Source organism: Rattus rattus, chromosome 6, assembly GCF_011064425.1.
Source record: "Rattus rattus isolate New Zealand chromosome 6, Rrattus_CSIRO_v1, whole genome shotgun sequence".
Taxonomy (NCBI): Eukaryota; Metazoa; Chordata; class Mammalia; order Rodentia; family Muridae; genus Rattus; species Rattus rattus.
The window spans coordinates 142241458-142253656 of NC_046159.1; the positions used below are offsets into that span (position 1 = coordinate 142241458).

At 39.2% G+C, this 12199-nt stretch overlaps 1 pseudogene; it reads left to right on the forward strand.

Moving 5' to 3' along the window:
- LOC116904481 overlaps window positions 1-11501 on the forward strand; it is a 104072-nt pseudogene extending 92571 nt beyond the window's left edge.
- The last annotated feature ends 698 nt before the right edge of the window (window positions 11502-12199 follow it).

Consider the following 12199-nt stretch of genomic DNA (forward strand, 5'->3'; position numbering starts at 1 on the left):
GCTGATATGTGCTCTCTCCTGTTTCTTTTTGCAGGCACTCACCGCTATGAGTTTTTCCTCTTAGCACAGCTTTCATTTGTGTCACATAAGTTTGGGTATGTTTTACCTTCGTTTTCATTAAATTCTAAGAAGTCTTCAATTTCTTTATTTCTTCCTTGACCAGGTTATCATTGAGTAGAGCGTTGTTCATCTTCCATGTATATGTGGGCATTCTTTCCTTATTGTTATTGAAGACCAGCTTTAGCCTGTGGTGGACTGATACGATGTTTTGGATTATTTCTATCTTTCTGTATCTGTTGAGGCCTGTTTTATGACCAATTATGTGGTCAATTTTGGAGAAAGTACCATGAGGTGATAAGAAGAAGGTTTACCCCTTTGTTTTAGGATAGAATGTTCTATAAATATCTGTTAAGTCCATTTGGTTCATGACTTATCTTTGTCTGTTTATGTCTCTCTTTAAATTCTGTTTCTATGATCTGTCCATGGATGAGAGTGGGGTGTTGAAATCTTCTACTATTATTGTGTGAGGTACAATGTGTGTTTTGAGATTTAGTAAGGTTTCTTTTATGTATGTAGGTGCCCTTGTATTTGGAGCATAGACATTTAGGATTGAGAGTTCATCTTGGTGGATTTTTCCTTTGATGAATATGAAGTGTCCTTCCTTGTCTTTTTTGATGACTTTTAGTTGAAAATTGATTTTATTTGATATTAGAATGGCTACTCCAGCTTGCTTCTTCAGACAATTTGCTTAGAAAATTGTTTTCTAGCCTTTTACTCTGAGATAGTGTCTGTCTTTGTCTCTGATGTGTGTTTCCTGTAGGCAGCAGAATGCTGGGTCCTCATTGCGTATACAGTTTGTTAATCAGTGTCTTTTTATTGGGGAATTGAGTCCATTGATATTGAGAAATATTAAGGAATAGTGATTGTTGCTTCCTGTTATATTCATATTTGGATATGAAATTATGTTTGTGTGCTTGTCTTCTCTTTGTTTTGTTGCAAGTTAATTAGTTTCTTGCTTTTTTTCTAGAGTGTAGCTTGCCTCCTTAAGTTGGGCTTTGCCATTTATTATCCTTTGTAGCGCTGGATTTGTAGAAAGATATTGTGTAAATTTGGTTTTCTCATGGAATATCTTGGCTTCTCTGTCTATGTTAATTGAGAGTTTTGCTGGATACAGTAGCCTGGGCTGGCATTTGTGTTCTCTTAGGGTCTGTATGACATCTGTCCAGGATCTTCTGGCTTTCATAGTCTGTGGTGAGAAGTCTGGTGTGATTCTGATAGGTCTGTCTTTATATGTTACTTGACCTTTTTTCCTTACTGCTTTTAGTACTCTTTCTTTATTTTATGTATTTGGTGTTTTGACTATTACGTGACAGGAGGAGTTTCTTTTCTGGTCCAATGTATTTGGAGTTCTGCAGGCTTCTTGTATGTTTATGGGCATCTCTTTCTTCTATGATTTTGTTGAAGATATTTACTGGTCCTTTGAGTTGGGAGTCTTCACTCTCTTCTATACCAATTATCCTTAGGTTTGATCGTCTCACTGTGTCCTGGATTTCCTGTATGTTTTGGGCCAGTAGTTTTTTTTTCCTTTTATGTTATCTTTGACAGTTGTGTGGATGATTTCTATGCAATCTTCTGCTCCTAGAATTCTGTCTTCTATCTCTTGTATTCTGTTGGTGGTGCTTGTATCTATGGCTCCTCGTCTCTCCCTTTGGTTTTCTATATCCAGGGTTGTCACCTCTTGTGCTTTGTTCACTGCTTCTATTTCCATTTTTAATTCCTTTACCTGCTTGATTGTGTTCTCCTGTAAGTCTTTCAGTGATTTTTGTGATTCTCTCTATAGGCTTCTACTTGTTTATTTATGTTTTACTGCATTTTCTAAGTGAGTTCTTTATGTCTTTTGTGAAGTCTTCCATCATCATGATCAAATGTGATTTAAAATCTAGATCTTGCTTTTCTGGTGTGTTTGGATATTCAGTGTTTGCTTCGGTGGGAGAATTGGGCTCTGATGATGCCATGAAGTCTTGGTTTCTGTTGCTTGGGTTCCTGTGCTTGCCTCTCACCATCAGACTGTCTCTGGTGTTACCTTGTTCTGCTATTTCTGACAGTGGCTAGACTGTCCTATAGGCCTGTGTGTCAGGAGTCTGTAGACCTGTTTTCCTGTTTTCTTTCAGCCAGTTATGGGAACAGAGTGTTCTGCTTTGAGGCGTGTAGTCTTTCCTGTCTACTGGTCTTCAGCTGTTCCTGTGGGCATGTGTCCCTAGTCAACCAGGCACGTCAGTTGTAGCAGAAAAGTTGGTCTTACCTCTGGTCTCAGGCCTGAAGTTGCTCCTCGGGTGTTCTGTTTCAGCTCTCTGTGAGAGCAGCAACCAGAAGTGCCTGCCCAGCCTTTCTTCGAGTCCCAGTGCACAGTGGGTCCAGGTCACACTAGCTGTTTTCCTCTAGAGTCAGAAATGTGGGCAGAGAGTAGTCTACTCTGCCTTCCCAGGGTCTAGCTCTCCCTTTCATGGGTGCAGGGAGCTGTTTGACAGTGTCCCTTCAGATTTGGGCAGATTTGGACCTCAGAGGGCCTGCAGCTTGAGTGCCCCTATCTTCCTGTTCCCAGAGGCCCTATACAGTTTCATTTTGGGCCAGGGATGTGGTCAAGGGTGGGCAGTACTGGAGGACTCTCCTGCCCTGCAGTCTTAGGAGTGCCCACCTGTCTGGGAGATGAGCTCTCTCTCCCACGGGGTTTGGGAGCAGGGAGCTGTGGGCCAGAATCAGGGAGGTTCAGGCTCCAGCTAGAAACTGGAAGTGTGGGAAGTGTTTTCTAAAAGCATAAAGAGGCTGTGTTCCAGAGATTGCCAAAGTTGTACCTCATGCTGTGGTTGGACTTGTTCATTTGAAGGAGTCACCCAGGTGATACTGGTTTTGAAAGCATGAACGAGTCATGAAGAACAGTTGAGGCTGGGCACTGTGATAGGTTATGGATGGCCATTGGAGAAGGTGCAGCCTCAGTTGCAATTGATGGCCCAGGACTGAAGTGATCATGCAAAGGAGTTGAGGCTTGTCATCATGAAAAGAACTGATAAGAGGCTATTGGTGAAACCTAACTGCAGTGGAAAACAGCAGTGTTTTGGAGATGAAAGTATCATGAGAAGACCACCAAGAACAGCAGAGCAGCGGAGTACAGCCAGCTCGAGCCTAGAAGTCAAGGTGTGTGCTACAGAGGACAGAGTTGGAGAAGTGACCCAAGTCCATGGAGGAGCCTAGAAGATTGTGGGTGGATTCTGGACATTGGATAGTTAAGAGTTTGATTTCACTTTTGATTGTCACTGAGCCCTGATATATTTCCCTCTTGAAGAAAGAAAGTATTTTAGTGGAGCCCCCAGTTAAGGACTTTGAATTTTTTTAAAAAAACTGAATTTTAAAAGATACTGGATATTTCAAAGGGATTGAAATTTTAATATGTAAAGACTGTGAGACTCAAGGTTATTTAGATCTTTTTGATATAGAATATATCCTATACAAATGTTTCTATTCTTTTCTCCCAGAGATGATAAACTAGCATGAAAATAAAAGCAAATTGTATAAGTTCACAGAATTTCAAATAACTCTCCTAATATATCATTATATACTCATAAGCATACAAGTTGCACATTTTTCTCTTTACCCTAACCAATTAACTTGTATATTTGTAAATCCCATACTGTTCAGGGCAGAGCACTTGGAATTCAGTTAGTCTTTACACCTTCATGGGTTGTGATTTTTATGTTAAAAGCCATCGTCTACACAAAGAAGCTTCTTTAATGAGGTTTGAGAGATGCACTAAACTATGGGTTTAATGATAAGTCATGAAAAAGCCCATAAAGGTAGGTTTCTCCTCAAAGTAATAGCTGTAGGTTTTTCCATAGGGACTATTGTTTAGCAGAAGGCTGTTGGTCCTGATAATGGTGACAGGTACAGCTTCCACATTGTAGAGGTGACCATACATTCTATAGAAAGCAGTTGTTTCTGCCTATGACATTCACAAGTCTACTGTACCAATAAACATATCTTGCCATTGTCACTATTGTAGTTTCCAGGGATTACAGCTAAATATGGCTGATGATAATTCCTCCCATCCAGGAGCAGTCACAACATCTTCTAGCACTATGAAAGCACATAGATCAATGCAGAGGAGGGTTCAGAAAGATTGTAAGATCCAGGTGCAGTAGAGGACTACAAAAAAAAAATCAATGTTTGCAGGACATAATAGGGAGGTTGCACATATGAATGCAAAATGGCGATGACAACATGCACAAAACCTTTGCAAACTTAAGCAACACAGAATCCCAGGACATAAAGGCATAGTCCCTTAAGTCCTACATTTGGCTGAGGAGGAATTCGTGTTTTGATATCTGTATGCAGGTTAGGGCAGGCACAAGATAAGGGAGGGCCTGTGATTGTGCAGTGAAAAACAAAAGTGGGCTGAGAATTTTGGAGACGGGACAGAGAGTATGGAAAGAGAGGAAGGAAAATGGAGGAAGAGAAGGACGAACCAGATCTGTATAGATTTAAATAGCCACAGGTAGCTATGAATATCTTATAAGGGATACATTATTACAGGATGATTTGTCTTATCTAGGTGAGCAGTTTATATGAATATTAATTGGCTCTGAGTTTATTGGGTGGACATTTTGTGAGGTGAGAATTTATTGATATAAATATGGTTGATAAATTACAAGTTTTGATGTTACTGGGTTACAGAAATTTTGTGACAGCTAACTACAAGACATACCATTGCTGCATGGGGCTGGCATGGCAGACACCCACCATGGGAATATAACTAGTCAGGTGGGACATTTTGAGAGCTCTGGGCCAGATAGTCTGCTAAGATGGGGGTGCTCTGCTGGTGTCCTATGGCCTGCTGTTGCTGGCGCTAGCATGAGATGGTATTCATTTTTCATTTTTAACTCTATAGATATTAGAAATGATGGGGGCCAGGAAAGGAAAATGAGTTTTCTCTAAGGGTGTGTCACACTGCAGGTAGAACATACTGCAGCAGCCCTAATTGGACTATATTGTTTTGGAAAAAAAAAAACCACAAGTTGAAGACACAAGTTGATAGATATAATATTGAGGATAAATTTTGGAGGAATTGTTATAGGCGGATGAATATGTTCAAGATATATATGAAATTCTCAAAGACTTAATAAAATCTGTATTAAAAACTGGTACAAGCATTATACCTTCTCGCCAATTTACAATTCATTATTCAGAACTACATAACTTCCTTTATCCTGTTGAATTTAAGCTATCTAAAAACAGTTAAACTAAAACCTTTCATTTTAGTACTTAATGAAGTTCTTTCTTTCCATTTGCAGGGAAATATTTTATTGCTCTGATTTTCCCACATTTCACAAGGTAAACGTTGTAATCACCATACCTTCGAATTTATAAACTGGCAAAACTAAGTCATTTTCGTGCTATTCTTGCTTGCTTTTTAATAACTACTTATGTCAGGTTAAAAGGAAATCAATTCTGCTTAATAGTCCATTTTGTTTAGTTGTTTAAAAAAATGATTGATAAGAGAAAACCAATGTCACTTAATTTTCATTAATCTATTATAATTATTTTACTCTACTTATATAATTTTCAAGTAGTTTAGTCGAATTATTTGAAAAATCTCAACAACTAAACAATTTCTTTTAAAAATTTATTTAAATCTTCAGTCTTCATAACATTTCCACAGTAGGTATTTTTATTGTCTGCATTTGAAAATATGTAACTGGGTATTAATATTTCTTAAATATAAGTCATAATTCACCAGTTTCAAAATTGAATCTTCTACTTCAATTTTTCAAAAATAAATGAATGAATAAACAAACGTCTTTTAAGAGTAACTCCCACAGTGCTGTGGTATTTCGCCCTGTATATTTATCCTTGCTTAATCTTCTGCTTTTATTAACTCACTAAGATTTAAACAGTGTAAACAGTGTCCTAAATTGCTTCACATTCAATATTTGAACTGCATTTTCTGTACAATGGGAAATACAGATATAAGCCAGTGATTTTTGCATTTGTTATGACAGCAACAAAAATATCTTATCCCCTGTACTCTAAACTGGAATACTAAACAGTATGCTTTCCAAATAACATGGATTTATTTGGCAAGACAATATTTTCACATGCCAAGAACAATCTGTTTTGTACAAGTGTATTGAAATATAAAGTCCAGATTTATTAACATTTATAAATTGTTCTTTTTCTGTTATTAAAGTATTAAATACAAACTCACTGAGACTTCTTAATAGTAGATTATAATTACTTCTAATGAATGATTCTATTTAAAGTCATTTTTTCTCTTTTCTCAGCATCAATCTAATATCCCTTATGAATTTTGCAAGTGTAAATGAAATTAAAATAAAATTTATGTGAAACAAATTTAAGATTATAATAACCCCAATCCTCAATTAAATATTTATTGTTTAATGGACTTGTAAAGATATATTTGTATTATATATACACAGTGGAAAAAATATAGAATAGACTTCTTTATTGAGAGCTAGGTTTGACTTGTTTGAGATGAATGAAAGATTATAGTGAAATATCTAGGATTAAACATATTTAGGAAAAAAAATTAAATCCCATTACTCAAGGAATAGAGACAACATTTGAACTTCATGAGGCAGAAAAGGATAGATAGTATTCAGGGTGAATGTGTAGCAAGCTCCTGGCAAACTGTTCATGAAAACCAGACATCCCATGTCTCTTTGTCAAACCAGAAACTAGGTATGAGAAATTAAGGCATAAACAGCAAGTTACAGAATGCTTGGGCTGACCATTTGGCACCGGACAATCAATTGGTGTGCTCTTCCTACCCAGTTGCTTGTAGTTCTTTCTATGGTGTTGTGGGCTCATGGGCTTTTCTTCATAGACTTTGGAATTTTTATTGATTCTGAAAGAATAAAAAAATGCAGCCAAGAAGTCAGAAGTTTAGAAATGCTATCTCACCCCTAAGAAGACCTAAATATCTCAAATTCCGGACCCTGCTCTCGTCCTGTGAGTAGGTAAAAGGTCACATTTCTTGAGCTTGTTCCCCCAGGAACTAGATAAAAGGACTTAAAATAAGGCCCTAAGTACGTGATCCAGACCTAGTAAAGATAACAGAAAGCTTCTCCCAGGAACTAGCTGACCATAAAGTTAGATTACAATTTTAAAAGCAATCTTGAGAGACAGGAAGCTTCTCCTTGTGATTTTTCACTGGTATTATCCACATTTTCCAATGACGCCATCCCTACCCCCCTTAGTTGTGACTTCTTCCTTTAAATATCCCTTCTCTCAGCTACTCAGGGTTGAACTCCTCTGCCCATGTGTGGTATACGAGTCTTGACCCCGGTGCACTGGTTCCTATCTTTAAACCTCATGTGATTACAGCAAGGATGGTCTTATGTGAGTTCTTGGAGGGCTGTGTCATCCCAAGACTTGAGTGAGGGCCTCCCTGCTCTGGGGTTCTTTCAGTTCCATCCTCGTTCAGCTCATGTTGGTAAATAGTAATGTACGACTCAAGAAGCCCCCAAACCCTATGTCTGGGGCTTCCCACTCACAGAGACAGAGAGATGGAGATTGATGCAATAAGCAAGAGGTTTATTGATCCAGTGAACCAGGGTCATTCCTCAATTGGGGCAGAGGCGACTCCAAAAAACAAAGGCATACACTTTTTATACTTTTTTAGGGAATAGGCTTTAGGTTACAGGATGAGTTGGTTATTTCTTATTGGTGGGGCTTATTACCTTTTGAGGCCCTTGGTGGGGAGACATCTCCGGTGTGCAGAATGGGGAAGGGGGTTGGAGGGTCCCACCCTTACTGTGGTTGGGACACTTCCTGAATAGGGTGCTTACTCAGTAAATTCTTGTGAAACTTCCTGGCCTCAACTTATGGGGAACTCCCAATCACCTTATGTTTTCTGAGATAGTTTCAAACAAATAGACAACACGATTATTACAGAGGAAATGACTTAGAATTTTTAGAGAGAAAGACGTTAGACCAGAAGAAATACTGGAAAAGAAGCCCTGAGAGGAATAAGACTGTCTACAGAATGTTTTCTAGCCCTTTGAAATTTTACAACAGGTTCTCTCCCACTGTGACCAGTGACTCAATACCAGCAGGACATACACTTAGATTAATTTTTAAAACACTTACTCAACCCTTGTCATATTTTTCTATAGAATTTAAGAGTGTCTGTCATCTTCCCATGATAAAAGTGTTTCTGAAAAAGAATGAAAACTCAGTATAATGGTGACTGAGTCATAGCTTTGTTAGTTGAATGCTTAATTGACAAAGTCACAAGCAGACTCAGGATTTTATTTTTTTCATGTAAAAAATAGGATACAAATTGAATTATTTCTAAACCTTAAAAATTAAGAATAGTATGATATATGCATTATCATTATGGCATCTGAAAGTATTAACAAAAGATTGTGAATTCACGTTTTAGTATTGCTGATCACAGAGAAATAGTCTTTCAAAGGCTGACACAGTAAATACAAAGAAGACACATGGTCAAAAGTTGGTGTGAGCTTACTCTAAATTGATCTACTAGTGATGATATAAGTGGACTCTATAGCACTAGAACATGGAATATCCCAAATGAGATTGATGCTAGCCACTTGCTCTCTTTTGTAGACATCACTTTACTACATGCTTGAGGAAGTTTTTTTTTTTTTATTGTCTGTTGACCTGATTAGCTTAATTCAGTATTTAAATTTTATTTATTTATTCATTACTTTCTTCTGTCAATTTCCCAAAAGGATCACAAGTAGGCTTAACTAGAATGTCCCTAACAAAACATAGGTCTTGTTCCTGTTTCTGATTCACAATTTACTGACACTTTTTTATAAGACTTTATCCTCTTCTGAAAATTTGCATTTCATAAGTGGTATTTGTATTATTTATTCCACAACATTCTCTGTTTAAATCTACTTGCAGTTTTTGATATTGCGCTTGGACGTTTCAATTTACATCTCTTGCATACCAAAGGTGTATTTGCTTGAATGACTTTTTATCTCCACTTCCAATATTTTTTAAAAAATAAAATATGCCCTAAAATGACACACTCTTAAGATATATAATATCTTTTATAAAAGAAGCTTATTTAGTTTATACAGTAACATATTTTAGAGAATAATTTCAGTGCACTGGAAAAAATTACTGTTCTGAGTAAGGAAGCATATAAAGCCATTAACCATGAGTATCTGTCTATGAATTCAAATAAGTTGAAGCTACTAAAAACATGTTTCCATATTTTAGTGTAGCAGTTTTCAAATGTATTATACATTCTTCTGAAGCATTTATTTAAATATGTATTACTAAACTCAAAAGTTGTTTGGCTAGGTCCACTCTGAGAATTTGTTTCCTTACGAGGTTTGCAGAGTGGCATGGCTTCATCATAAAGCTTTGAGAAACTCTGAAGTAACCGATTGCATGAATGTTTATAACTCTCTAACCCTAATATCTTTCAAATAAACAAGGTCATGAAGACTTAATTCAACTTAAAATTGCCATAACACCTTACCTTGTTATAGTAGAACTCTGGTTTTTCTTGACATTTGAAGAAATAAAATAATTTATGACAAGAGAATCATTGTTTGGCAGTATGTGTATTGGTGCTGAGGACATGGCTCAGTGAGTAAAATTATATGCTGTGAGAATTCACATTCAGGTTTCCAACCTTACACATTGATTTATGCAATTATAATACCAGCTATGTAAGACAGAGACTAGAGACTTAATGAGGTTGTTGACTGACAAGCTAGCTTCTGGTCCAATGAGAGACCTTGTCTCAAGATATAAATAGAGAAAGATAGAGCAGGGCAAACAACATCCTCAATACATATATCATACAGTCACATGTATACCACAGACACACACACACACACACACACATGCACATGTGACATACATACATGTCTGTGTGTCCACATGTCACACATACATGTTTGTGTGACAAATGGATGATGGGACAGTCACTGTTGGACTGAAGTTAGAACAAGGGCTTACAATCTATCTGTGGAGGTAAAGGGATCTAAGTGGCAGACCTTAGAGCGGGTGAGCCAAGTTAAGAGTAAGGTTTTTCAACAGGGAACTTCCGGCGACCCTGACCAGATTCCCTACATCCTGGTTTGGGAAGATCTGGTTCTCTCTCCCCCTCCATGGATTCGGCCCTTTGTTTAACTGTCAGGAAGCCACAAGACTGAGGTCTTGGCCCTTTGTGGAACGTCTGGAGTTGAAAGGGGCAACAAGATAGACAAGACTGATAAAAAGGAGATCTACCCAGACCTCCAGACTGACCTGCTTCTCTTGGGTCCCCAACCTCCTTACCCTCCCACACTTGCTCCCCATCCAGCTGTGATGCCCCAGGCAGCCCCTGCTAATGTCCTGCCTGTACCCTCAGCCCCAATTGAGAACGTTATGGAAGGGGAAGTAGAAGGGGGTTGGCCTTGGGTACAACAAGGAGCCGTAGGGCAGGGACCCCAGACACCACTTTCATGCTACCCCTCATTTAGCTGTGTGACTGAATGCTATTTGTCCTCTTCAGAGGACCTCTATTTTATAGACTCTCTTCTTTTTTTCTTACCAGCCCACTTGAGATGCTTGTTAGTAGCTGTTACAGGTCCTCTTTACTACTGAGGAAATAGAGAATCCTACTAGAAGCCAGAAACAATGTACTCCACAGAAACAATGGAAGGCCCTCACTCTTGCCTGTTGACTTCAATATGCCTGAAGGTAGGGAGCTCCAGGTCTATCATCAGGCTCCAATGTTGGGTCTCCGAGGGGCTAGAAAATGCCCCACCAATTTGGCTAAGGTAAGGGAAATGGTCCAGGGGCAGACAGAATCCCCCTCAGCATTCTTGGAATGTTTGATGGAGGTTTTCCATCAGTTCATGCCCTACGATCCTACAGCAGGAGAACAGAAGGCCACTGTTATTGTGGCCTTCATAGACCAGTCAGCTAAAGATATAAAGAGAAAGTTAAACTTGAGGGGTTATCCTAAGTTTCTGAGCGAGTACAAGTTGCAGAGAAAGTAAGGTTGATGTGTGGTTCAGTATCTGTGCACATAAGTGAACAGCATCTAGTAGCTGTAGAGGAAGATGCTGAAGATATCATAACAGAGAGACTGAGGAAGAGAAAGAGGAAAGAAGACAGAAAGAAGAGGAAGTTAGAGTGATAAAAGACAGGAGAGGGACTTACACTGGCCACAGTAGTTAGAGAGACTAGAAAGACAGTACCTAGCAACAGAAGAGAATTCCTGGCTAAAGATAAGTGTGCCTATTGCAAGGAAAAAGGGCACTAGGTCAGGGACTGCCTCAGGATAGAGGGGAAGCTCACCCAGTGTTTTGTGGATATGGGGGCCCAACACTCTGTGTTCCTACGCCCAAGTGGGCCAGTGTCCATCAAAAGACTTTGGGTACAGGGGGCTACCAGCAACAAACAATACTCATGGACTACCCAAAGAACAGTGGGCCTTGGTGTGGGCTGGGTAACCCACTAGTTTATGGTCATTCCTGACTACCCCTATCCCTTGCCCATGAGAAATTTGCTCTCCAAAATGACTTGTGTGAGCTGAAGTGGCTGGGTGAGGCCATGTGTATGCATATGTGCAGACTGTGTATGTGAAGCTTAAGACCCAGTCTGACCCTGTCTCAGTGCACCAGTACCTGATGCTGGGAAATGTGTGGCTTAGTGCCATTCTACCTGGAACACACCACTCCTGCCAGCTGAGCACTAACAATTATCACCCAGTCCAGGACTTAAACTGTGGTAGAATGACTGACTTCTGCACTACTGTGCCTAACCCCTACACTCTTGAGTTCTTTGCCACCTTCCAGAATTTGGTACACCATTTTAGACTTGAAAGTTGCATTCTTCTGCCTGAGCTGGGTACCCCAAAGTCAAGAATGATTTGCCTTTGAGTGGAATGTCCCAGAGGATGGGACCACTGGTCAGCTGACATGGACTAGATTGTCCACCAGTTGGGGGCAATCCGGTCACCTTATTGCCCAATCCTGACCTGGAGCCACCATAGCACGAGTGTCAAGTACTGGCAGAAGCCCATGGACTCCTACTGAAAGCTGAGGCTACCTTGTCTACAAACGAGAACAGTTCTCTTCATAAAGGTCAGAGATGAGTGGGTGCTGCCATGGTGGACAACACAAATGTCACCTGGGTTAGACAAATCTCT